Source organism: Gossypium arboreum, chromosome 6 (assembly GCF_025698485.1).
Source record: "Gossypium arboreum isolate Shixiya-1 chromosome 6, ASM2569848v2, whole genome shotgun sequence".
NCBI lineage: Eukaryota > Viridiplantae > Streptophyta > Magnoliopsida > Malvales > Malvaceae > Gossypium > Gossypium arboreum.
Window position 1 is genome coordinate 69,220,103 of NC_069075.1, and position 12,737 is coordinate 69,232,839.

Below are 12,737 nucleotides of genomic sequence, written 5' to 3' on the forward strand. Positions count from 1 at the left end.
TTCACTCTTCCTTCTGCATACCATCCCTTTACCGAGTATGCACATCTCATCATATACAATAGGCGATAAACTTTCACATAAAAAAAGTGAGCTCATGTGACATAAATATATTGTATGATTTCACATAACCTCTCACACTGATCCGATGTCACATAATCATAGGAATAGTCTCATAGATAGCTCTCGTATGCATCACATAACTACCTTATGATTTAGTTCAAATCAAGCTCACATATAAACTTGGAGTACATACCTGTTTAACCTTTTGCATTGAATATATTTATAAGCAATTCTTATTACGAAGTCTTATAACTTTAACCTCTACTCGGATTATCATGAGACCTTTAGCTGCATTTAAATCTCCACATCGGTTATCGGGTCCTACCCGGACAAAATCTCCACACGTGGTCATCGGGTCTTACCCGGACATAATCTCCACACGTAGTCATCGGGTCTTACCCGGAATATATTTCCAAGTTTCATGTACATTTAATCACATGTTACAACATTCACATCGACTGTCATATTTGTAATTCATTTGCCTCATAAAATATCTAATAATACACACCTTCCGCCGTCTATCATTTGGCCACAATATATATATATATATACACATCTCATACATATCTCACATTAACCATTCGGCTTTACCTCATATCTATCTCATACACGTTTCGCATTAGCCATTCAACTTCGCCACATATATACACTTCCACGTTCATCACATTGGCCATTCTACCTTATCACATATATGCATGTTCACATTCATCACATTGGCCATTCGGCCTTATCACACATATGCAAGTTCACATTCATCGCATTGGCCATTCGACCTTATCACATATATGTCATTGGCCATTCGGCCTTATCACATATATGCATGTTCACATTCATCACATTGGCCATTCAGCCTTATCACACATATGCAAGTTCACATTCATCGCATTGGCCATTCGACCTTATCACACATATGCATGTTCACATTCATCGCATTGGCCATTCGACCTTATCACACATATGCATGTTCACATTCATCACATTGGCCATTTGGCCTTATCACATATATGTATGTTCACATTCATCACATTGGCCATTTGGCCTTATCACATATATGCATGTTCACTGTAACATCCTGATTTTCGGGTTTATTCGCGATTTTTAATATTTTGTAAAGATTTTTAAAATTTTGTATTTGGATGTGGAATTAGTATTTTGAGTAGGTAAATGGGCTTATAGAAGGCCCATGAGTTGGCCAAAACCCAGTTGAATTTTTGGAATTTTAGACTTAGGAGTTAGGGGTTCGGCTAAGTGGCCTTAAGTGGAGTGATGGGTAAATTGCATCACAAAAGAGCCTTGGTTAAGTGGCAAGGGTGACGCCACTAGGCTCCTAGAAAAGTGGCGTGTGGAGCTTTGGGAAGGCAAGGATCGATTCCTCTGTTGGTAAATAGATGCATTTATTTTTTTTAGTGCGGAGGGAAGTGTTGGAGTTCGTGGATTCGCTAAAGGAGAGTTGGATCGGTTTAAATGCTTGGATTAAGGAGGGATAAGGGAGAGATTTAAGGATTTGGATGAGGCTAGGAGTTGGCCAATTATGGGAATTGAAGAGGGAAAAATCGGCGGGGGCTATGTTGTTAGTATTTCGCACTTAGGGTATTCGGTGGTGCCGTTTTTCTTCGCTTTAACACCTTAGGGTTGTTTTTCCTCTCTTTTTCCTCTCTAGTATAAACTACCACCTCCCTATTCCTCTTCTTCTATTTTTTCTTTCTTCTTCTTCAAAACTATTCATCATACCTGCTATTCATCAATACTTTTGCCGAATCCATAAAAGCCAAATCCTGTGATCATTGCTTGTGCCGATTTCTTCAAAGCCGTGTTCTCCTATGTTCTTTTATTTTTATTAATTTGCAATTATCTTTTCTTAATCCTAGATCTCGATCGCAATTCTACTTCAAGGTTGTAGCCCCACATTATCATCTTCTTCATCACACAAAAGCCGAAAAACCATAGATTTGGGGGCTTATAGCGAAACTTCAAGACTTTGGGGAATCGAGTTCTACCGTCGCTTGATAGATAAATCTACACTAGATTGCGTGGAAATCAAGTGGGAGTAAGGGTAAGTACGTATCATCTCGGATCCGTTTTATTTTGCAAAGTTAAGAAAAGTCAAGTCCCTAAAATTAGGGAGGTGTCGATTTGGGCATATGGCTCTAAGAGTCTTTAATCGATGTTTTCTTTCGGTGACTAGAGTCTTCTTAAGCGTTGAATCTAAGGCGTGGTTCATTGGAGCAATCGATTCGAGCTAACTATCGATTTTGGCAAAAGGTAAGGTTTCAAAGGTTTTAGGGATATGGTTCGATCATGGATAAGTAAGTTTTGGGGTTTAGTGATTATGGTTTGTAAATAAGAACTGCTAATAAATTGTAGGACATCGAAGGGATCTCGAAGTAGTCGTCATGAATCAAAAAATTAAAGAACACCCTTTCTTAGTTCAATTCTAAGAAAGCCAAAATGCCAAATTAGGCATTTCATGGTCATGTAAGTATGTGAATGCTCTCAAGTCATAGAGGAATTGTTAGATCTGGCACCGCAAGGTGGTAAGCACGTCAGCGTGATGCTTTAGCGTATTTCGAGAAAAGGGGCTTGATGGGCTCAAAGCGGGCCCAATGGGCTTACTGGACCAATATGGGTAAGAGATGGGCAAATTAGCCGTTAGGTAGATGGTGGAATCAAATTGCATAAAGCTGATAAAAATTATGAATTAGCTTGTGCCAGAAGCGAGATCACTTAAATTACCCTAAAGAGCAAAATTACCAAATTACCCTAAAGAGCAAAATTACCGATATACCCTAGGGTTTCAAATTGGTGAATCGCTTGATTGATTACTACCGTATTTTGCATGATATACATTTATTAATATCTGCTGCATGGGATTGGGGTATTAATGGAGGAAGTATCGAAAGTGGTTCATCCACGATCGGAGGCTTTGCCTCAATCGATCGAATTTGAGTGCCGCTGTCGCAACTGTGATGATGTAGGGTGGGTGGGTTGAGATATTCCCACATGGTGTGTAGGGCTGTACGGGCGGTGTAGCGGTTGGTGGGTTGAGTAGTCTCCCTGATGGGCTTGCATTCATTATTTCGTTGATACTCATGTTATCGAATCGGGCCTATGGGCCACACTGTTATGTAAAGGGCTAAGGCCTTACATCAGATTCGAAAAGGGCTTGACCCATCGTGTAATCGTTATCCGAATAAGGCTTAGGCCCAATGGGCTCGAGCTGAATTGGGCTTTGGATGGGTTTCAGATACACCGAAGTTTTCCAAACTCACCCCTTCCTCTTCCTCCTTGCGGTGAGCCCTAGTTGGTGGACTTGGAGTCAAGGGATTCAGAGTGGCCATGAAGATGGATTGCCAATTTTAAATAAGTTTAGCATTTAATTTGGATTATTTTATTTTTATTATGTTTAAAGTTGTAATAAGGCCGCTTTTTTAATTATTTTTATTTTGGGGATTATTAAACCTGTTAGCACTAGGGTTCGCTTTTATAAAACTACTTGATTTTTAAAAGATCACGATGACGCATAAAGTTTCCATAAAGTAAATGTTTTTCCAAGGAAATAAATATTTTAAACAAATGTTTTCAACTTAAACATTTTCTTAAGATGTACATAATCAAACGATTTTCTCAAAATTATCTGAAATGTTAGAGTGTGGCAATGGTGGTGTGCATGTCTAGGATTGGATCCGGAAGAGCTTGGTACTTAAGCAATCCGACGGACTCACCTCCTCTTTTTCCCGGTTTCCTACCGGTGCATGCCTTCTATTCACTTTAACCTACCTTTAAAAGTGTCTTTTACAACACCAACTCATTTTTCCAAACTAAGTAATACGGAATGTTTTGAACGCATCAATGTGGCGATCGATCCGGTCATAACGTCCGTGCCGGGTTTGGGGTGTTACATTTAGTGGTATCGAGCCTGGTTGCAACAACTCTACTGTGGATCGGTCCAAAATCTTTTCAAAAACTTGGGCCTAAGAAGGGTATTTTTAGAAATGGTAAGTTTTCAAGATGTTCAAGTTTTTTTTTCTATTTGTTAAACGGGTTAAATCAATAGTTTTAAAATAAAAGTGTTTTCAAATAAAATCTTTTTATTTTCAGTAAACAAAAACATGGTATTTGAAATTTTAAATAGATCGATAAATGAGTGGCACATGAATCCCCGCACCAAGTCTATAAGTATCTTTCTGCTCTATATATATATACTGATCTGCATCAGTAAATAATATTGTAGATAGTACTGAGCCTTAGAGATAGAGCTATTGATGATGTAGTATTAGGACTACAAGATCGGATCCATAGCTAAATTATGATTGCGTGAAATAACTTTAAAACTTTATCTGCTCATAAGACATTCGGTATTAAACAAAGGAAACCAAGAAATTAATGTCATAAAATTCGAATCGATAAATCGTTATGAGTACAAGGGCTACTCGAGGAAGAGGCCGTGGTCGAGGCCGAGGTAGCACTCAAGCCGGATCGGCGCCATCTCAACACGCGTACGGTGGCGGGTACGCCCACCACCGACATGAAAATGGGCCGTATGACCGGGCGCAGGGATGACGCTTTGTCTTAGGCCATGTTGAGGGTTTTGGAAAGGTGGTTTGAGCTAACGTCGGGCCCATGAATAGGGGTCCATTTCAACGACTTTGGCCAACGGAGTGAGATTTTAGGGCGATTCTGGAGTGGCCCCAAATGTGGCCGAGCATCGTTGGAAACCACAGAGCGGATCATGGACGACCGGATCGCCAGAGAGCGTGGTTGAAAGGCGAGGTCGTTGTTTGCGGGATGAAGCGTCGATGGTGGATTATCGTGAGAGAAGGTACCCCGGTGAGAGGGTAACATGGGAGCTGCTCAAATGCACCTTTAAGGCGAAATATGTTGGAGCTAGCTATGTAGATGCACGCAGAAAGGAGTTCTGAATCGACTTAGGAAATAAAACCATTGTGAATATGAGACGGAGTTTCTACGATTGAGTCGGTATGCTAATGGCATCGCTTCCATTGAATATGAGCGCAGCAGACGCTTTGAGGATGGCCTTAGAGATGAGTTAAGGGTGCTCATAGCTCCGCAGAGGGAGCGAGATTTCACAGACCGGTAGAGAAGGCTAAGATAGCGGAGGAAGTGAAGCAAACCGAACGGAGGAATCGTGATAAGGACCGAATCGGTTCAGAGGATGCTAGACCGGTGTCAGAATCGAAATGTTAAGAGAGCTAGGATGGGGCACGGTTCGAGCAGCCAAGTGAACAGTGTAGACCGCAAGCTTGTGGAGATTATGCGAATGTATCAAGGAGAGTGCCGAAGCATTCGGGGCTTGTTTTCGTTAGGGTCTAAGGAGCATAGGATTAAGGATTGTCCTAGGAGGGCCACTCCACTCAAGTGGTTTAACAAGGGGCCGAGCGACCGCTCAACTCAGTGAGGGATGGACCACCGCCAAGAGGTCGTGGACAAGGTCGCAGAGGTAATGGCCGTGGATGTGGGGCACCCGGTAGGGGTATTGGTAACGTGGATGCTCGTCAGCCAGCTTTGGTGTATGCTGCTCGTCGCCGCGAGGAGGGTGACGCACCTGATGTCATAACTGGTACGTTTTTTATCTATGGTGTACCTTATACTGCTCTGATTGATGTGGGATCAACCCATTTGTATGTGGCATATAACATTTCTGGGGCACTAGGCGTGCACTTCGAGGAGACTGTATGTGGGGTGTCTGTGATAAGTCCTTTAGGTCATTCGGTTAAGGTAGAGAAACTCTTCAAGGAGGTGCCTCTAGAGATTCAAGGCAAGGTTTTCGTGGGGATTTGATGGAGTTACTGCTTGGATCGATCCTAGGGATGGATTGGTTGACCAAGCATAAGGCAACTTTGGATTGTGCACTAAGAGGATGGTGTTAAGAATCACAATGATGAAGAGGTTATGATCATTGGAGAACGAAGGATTACTTATCCAATGTAGTATCGGCGTTGAGGGTCGAGAAACCGATGCACAAGGGATGCGAGGAATATCCGCTTTGGTAAGTCAAGTGAAATCGAGGATCCGATCGTGGAGACCATCGAATCGTTAGGGAATTCAGGATGTTTTCCCGAAGAGCTTCGGATTACCTCCCAATCGGAAGTTGAGTTTGGAATCGATTTGTTACTGAGGACGCTCCAGCCTCTATTGCACCCTATAGGATGGCACCAAGGAGTTGGTGGAATCAAGGCTCAAATTCAAGAGCTATTAGATAGAGGCTTCATTAGGCCTAGTGTGTCTCCTTGGGGAGCACCCGTCCTGCTTGTAAAGAAGAAGGACGAACGATGCGCATGTGATCGATTATCGCCATTGAACAAACCGACGATTAAGAATAAGTATCCACTACCAAGGATTGATGACCTGTTCGATCAATTTAGGGAGCCGGTATTCTTCAAAATCGATCTTCGCTCGATACCATCGCCTAAGGGTAAAAGAAGGGATATTCATTAGATAGCATTTGAACTCGATATGGACATTATGAGTTTGTGGTCATGCCGCTTGGGCTAACGAACACACCAAAGAACTTTTATGGATCCGATGAATCGAGTATTCCAACCTTACTTTGATCGGTTTGTAGTCGCCTTTATCGGCGATATCTTGGTATACTCAAACGGAGGCGAAGCATGATGAGCATCTCCAGACAGTCGCAAGTGTTAAGGGAGAAGGAGCTCTATGCTAAATTTAGCAAGTGTGAATTTCGGTTGAAAGAGGTAACCTTCCTAGGGCATGTGGTCTCTCGCCGAGGGGATTAAGGTGGATCCTCGTAAAATTGAAGCTATTTCGAATAGAAGCCACCTAGGTCAAGATCGTAAATTCGGAGTTTCCTAGGGTTGGCGTGTTACTACGAAGGTTTGTGGAGGGTTTCTATGATGGCGGCGCCTTGACAAAACTCATAAGGAAAGGAGTACCATTTGTCCGACCGAGAAACAAAGAAAAGCTTTTGATCGCTTGAAAAGGTATTGACCGAAGCGCCGGTGTTGATTCAACCGGTGTCCGGAAGGACTTCACCAGATATAGCGATGCGTCGCATGTGGGGTTAGGTTGCGATCGATGCAAGAGGACAAGGTGGTCGCTATGCATCATGATGACTTAAGGCTCATGAGGTGAATTACCCTACGCATGATTTGGAGCTAGCAATGGTGATTTTTGCGTTAAAAATTTGGAGACATTACTTATATGGGGAGAAGTGCATCATATACACAGATCATAAGAGCTTAAAGTATTTGTTGACTTAGAAGGAGTTGAACCTTAGGCAACGAAGGTGGGTGGAGTTGCTTAAAGACTACGACTGTTTGATAGAGTACCACCCATGAAAGGCTAATGTGGTGGCGGATGCATTGAGTCGAAGGGTTGTTACGGATTTGAGAGCCTTGTTCGCACGATTAAGTCTATTCGATGATGGAAGCTTGTTGGCAGAACTGCAAGTAAGGCCTACTTGGACTGAACAGATTAAGGAAAAACAGTTGAAGGACGATTCTTAGCTATTCGGTTCCAAAGAAGTTAAGAGTGGTGAGAATGAGGATTTTGGGTTGAATAAGTGAAGGAGTTCGTGTTTTCGTGGAAGGGTTTGTATTCCAAAGGATCCCGAATTGAGGCGCTTAATTCTAAAAGAGGCTCATGGTGGACTCTGCCATGCATCCCGGAGGGAATAAGTTATACCGAGACTTGCGAGAGGTGTACCGTGGTGCCGGATTAAAACGAGAGGTGATCAATTTGTTGGGAAATGTCCGACGTACAACAAAGTTAAAGGCCGAGCACCAATCGCCGTCGGGATTACTACAACCAAGTGAAAATTCCACTATGGAAGTGGGAAAGAGTAACAATGGACTTTGTGAGTGGGTTACCTTTGACACCCACCAAGAAAGATTCGGTGTGGGTAGTTGTGGATAGGTTAACAAAATCGCTCATTTCATAATTGCTCGCACCGACTACTCACTACAAAAGTTGGCTAAGCTATATGTGGCGGAGGTAGTGCGATCGCATGGGGTGCCAGTGTCAATAATCTCTAATCGAGACCCTAGGTTTACGTCCCGGTTTTGGCGAGAGTTGCAAGAAGCGCTGGGAACACGATTGGATTTTAGCACCGCTTTTCACCCACGCATGATGGACAATGAAAGGGTTATTCGTGTTCGGAAGATATGTTGAGAGGTTGTATCATCGATTTTGTGGAAGTTGGGAGGACTACTTACCATTGGCGGAGTTTGCGTACAATAACAATGACTATCAAGCAAGTATTCAGATGGCACCATATGAAGCGCTTTATGGGCTAAGATGTCGACGCCGACGTGTTGGACAGAGTTGGGTGAACGACGAGTGCTTGGACGGAATTGGTGGCGAATAATCGAAAGTAAGGTTGTCGATAAGGGTCGGTTAAAGGAGGCGTCCGATAGACGTAAGTCGATGCGGATTTGAAGTGCGAGAGATTGAGTTATTGTGGGGATATGGTTTTCTTGAAGGTATCCCTGGAAGAAAATTTTGAGATTTGGTAAGAAGGGTGTCGAGCCCACGGTTTATTGGGCCTTACCGAGTTGTTAAGCGGGTTGGACCGGTGGCTTATCACCTAGAGTTGCCACGTAATCGCATCGTATCCACGACGCTTTTCATGTATCCATGTTGAGGCGGTATCGATCCGACCCAACTCATATCATACCGATTCTTTGAAATTGAAGTACACCTGATTTAACCTTCAAGAGGAACTCGTGCAAATACTTGATCGTGACGCCAAGATGTTGAGAAGGAAATCAATTCCACTAGTGAAAGTACTTTGGAGAAACCATGGCAAGGAGGAAGCTACGGGAGATCGAGGAGGCTATGCAGCAACAATACCTCAACGTTTCGATAAGGTAAAATTTCGAGGTCGAAATTTCTTTAAGGAGGGTAGAGTTGTAACATCCCGATTTTCAGTTTATTCGCGATTTTCAATATTTTGTAAAGATTTTTAAAATTTTGTATTTGATGTGGAATTAGTATTTTGAGTAGGTAAATGGGCTTATAGAAGGCCCATGAGTTGGCCAAAACCCAGTTGAATTTTTGGAATTTTAGACTTAGGAGTTAGGGGTTCTGGCTAAGTGGCCTTAAGTGGAGTGATGGGTAAATTGCATCACAAAAAGAGCCTTGGTTAAGTGGCAAGGGTGACGCCACTAGGCTCCTAGAAAAGTGGCGTGTGGAGCTTTGGGAAGGCAAGGGATCGATTCCCTGTGTTGGCAAATAGATGCATTTATTTTTTTAGTGCAGAGGGTAAGTGTTGGAGTTCGTGGATTTCGCTAAAGGAGAGTTGGATCTGGTTTAAATGCTTGGATTAAGGAGGGATAAGGGAGAGATTTAAGGATTTGGATGAGGCTAGGAGTTGGCGAATTATGGGAATTGAAGAGGGAAAATCGGCAAGAGGTTATGTTGTTAGTATTTCGCACTTAGGGTATTCAATGGTGCCGCTTTTTTCTCGCTTTAACACCTTAGGGTTGTTTTTCCTCTCTTTTTCCTCTCTAGCCTAAACTACCACCTCCCTATTCCTCTTCTTCTATTTTTCTTTCTTCTTCTTCAAAACTATTCATCATACCTGCTATTCATCAATACTTTTGCGAATCCATAAAAGCCAAATCTCGTGATCATTGCTTGTGCCGATTTCTTCAAAGCCGTGTTCTCCTATGTTCTTTTGTTTTTATTAATTTGCAATTATCTTTTCTTAATCCTAGATCTCGACCGCAATTCTACTTCAAGGTTGTAGCCCCACATTATCATCTTCTTCATCACACAAAAGCCGAAAAACCATAGATTTGGGGGCTTATAGCGAAACTTCAAGACTTTGGGGAATCGAGTTCTACCGTCGCTTGATAGATAAATCTACACTAGATTGCGTGGAAATCAAGTGGGAGTAAGGGGTAAGTACGTATCATCTCAGATCCGTTTTATTTTGCAAAATTAAGAAAAGTCAAGTCCCTAAAATTAGGGAGGTGTTGATTTGGGCATATGGCTCTAAGAGTCTTTAATCGATGTTTTCTTTCGGTGACTAGAGTCTTCTTAAGCGTTGAATCTAAGGCGTGGTTCATTGGAGCAATCGGATTCGAGCTAACTATCGATTTTGGCAAAAGGTAAGGTTTCAAAGGTTTTAGGGATATGGTTCGATCATGGATAAGTAAGTTTTGGGGTTTAGTGATTATGGTTTGTAAATAAGAACTGTGCTAATAAATTGTAGGACATCGAAGGGATCTCGTAAGCGCCGTCATGAATCGTGTGTGTATTTAACACCCTTTCTTAGTTCAATTTAAGAAAGTTTAAATGCCAAATTCGCATTTCATGGTCATGTAAGTATGTGAATGCTCTCAAGTCATAGAGGAATTGTTAGATCCGCACCGCAAGGTGGTAAGTACGCGTTCGCGTGATGCTTTAGCGTATTTCGGGAAAAGGGCTTGATGGGCCAAAATCGGGCCCAATGGGCTTACTGGACCAATATGGGTAAGAGATGGGCAAATTAGCTCGTTAGGTAGATGGTGGAATCAAATTGCATAAAGCTGATAAAATTATGAATTAGCTTGTGCAAGAGCGTAGATCACAAAATTACCCTTAAAGAGCAAAATTACCAAATTACCCTAAAGAGCAAAATTACCGATATACCCCTAGGGTTTTAAATTGGTGAATCGCTTGATTGATTACTACTTGTATTTTGCATGATATACATTTATTAATATCTCATTGCATGGGATTGGGGTATTAATGGAGGAAGTACTGAAAGTGGTTCATCCACGTACTGGAGGCTTTGCCTCAACTGACTGAAATTTGAGCAGCGTTGCTACAACTGTGGTGTGTAGGGCTGGGTGGGTTGAGATATTCCCCACATGGTGTGTAGGGCTGGTACGGGGCAGTGTAGCGGTTGGTGGGTTGAGTAGTCTCCCCAGATGGGCTTGCATTCATTATTTCTGTTGATACTCATGTTACTGAACTGGGCCTATGGGCCACACTGTTATGTAAAAGGGGCTAAGGCCTTGCTTCAGATTCTAAAAGGGCTTGACCCTCATGTAATCAAGTTATCTGAATAGGGCTTAGGCCCAATGGGCTCGAGCTGAATTGGGCTTTGATGGGTTTCAGATACACCGAGTTTTCCAAACTCACCCCTTCCTCTTCCCTCCTTGCGTGTGAGCCCTAGTTGGTAGACTTGGAGTCAAGGATTCGTGAGTGGCCATGAAGATGGATTGCCAATTTTAAATAAGTTTAGCATTTAATTTGGATTATTTTATTTTATTATGTTTAAAGTTGTAATAAGGCCGCTCTTTTTAATTATTTTTATTTTGGGGATTATTAAACCTGGTTAGCACTAGGTTCGTTTTATAAAAACTACTTGATTTTTAAAAGATCACGATGACGCACAAAGTTTCCGCAAAGTAAATGTTTTTCCAAGGAAATAAATATTTTAAACAAACGTTTTCAACTTAAACATTTTCTTAAGACGGACATAATCAAACGATTTTCTCAAAATTATACGAGATGTTAGAGTGTGGCAATGGTGGTGTGCATGTCTAGGATTGGATCCGGGAAGAGCTTGGTACTTAAGCAGTCCGACGGACTCACCTCCTCTTTTTCCTGGTTTCCTACCTGGTGCACAGCTTCTATTCACTTTAACCTACCTTTAAAAGTGTCTTTTACAACACCAACTCAGCTTTTCCAAACTAAGTAATACGGAATGTTTTGAACGCATCAATGTGGCACATCAGATCCGGTCATAACGTCCAGGCCGGGTTTGGGGTGTTACATTCACATTCATCTCATAAAATCCTAAATCAAAATATAAATTTTCATGTATTCACATCACAATTATCCAAATATACTTCACATACCACATATACTTTCACGTATACACTTTGTCTTGGCTGAATCTACATCTATCATTTTCCAAAGAATAATTCAATTTCATTACATACTATTATTTCATATTCGAATATTTCTAAACTTACAATTTCACAAATTTTAATATCAAAGATCCATCTAACACTCATATATCATTTTACAATATCACAATTTAGAATTCACGTATGGGTTTAATCAATAGCTTATGAGCAACTAAAACAAGTTTTATCCATGTTTACAACATAACCACAAATTCTCTACAAGCTGTTTTTCCTGAGCAGCAGTCGTTAAATTATTTGTAATTGGGGCTACAAAATTCCAAATTATATTCCGTTAATTTCCCATGAAAATAGACTCGTATATCCTCTATCCACAAAATTTTCAGAATTTTTGGTTTAGCCAATCAATACCAGATTTTTCTTAAAGTTCCCCTATTTTACTGCTTGACTACTGCGACTACTCTTTACTAAGAATTTAATTTCTCATTGTACCAAATTCAAAATATGTTTTCGTTTATTTTGTTTGAAGCTAGACTCATTAAGGAGTCTAAGCATATAATTTTATCTTATAATCGTTTTTGTACGATTTATGATGATTTTCCAAATACTGAACAGGGGATTTCGGAGCCATTCTGACTCTGTCTCACACAACCTTGAAAATCTCCTTATCGTCAGCCCCTTTTGCTTATAAGATTTCTTTTATACGAAACTAAACGTATCAAGCTTTAATTACATAATTTATTCAGCCTTTAACTCAACTCCCACAATTTATGGTAATTTTTCCAAAACACGCTACTGCTGCTGTCCCTAGCAGATTTATACAATTTACTCTGT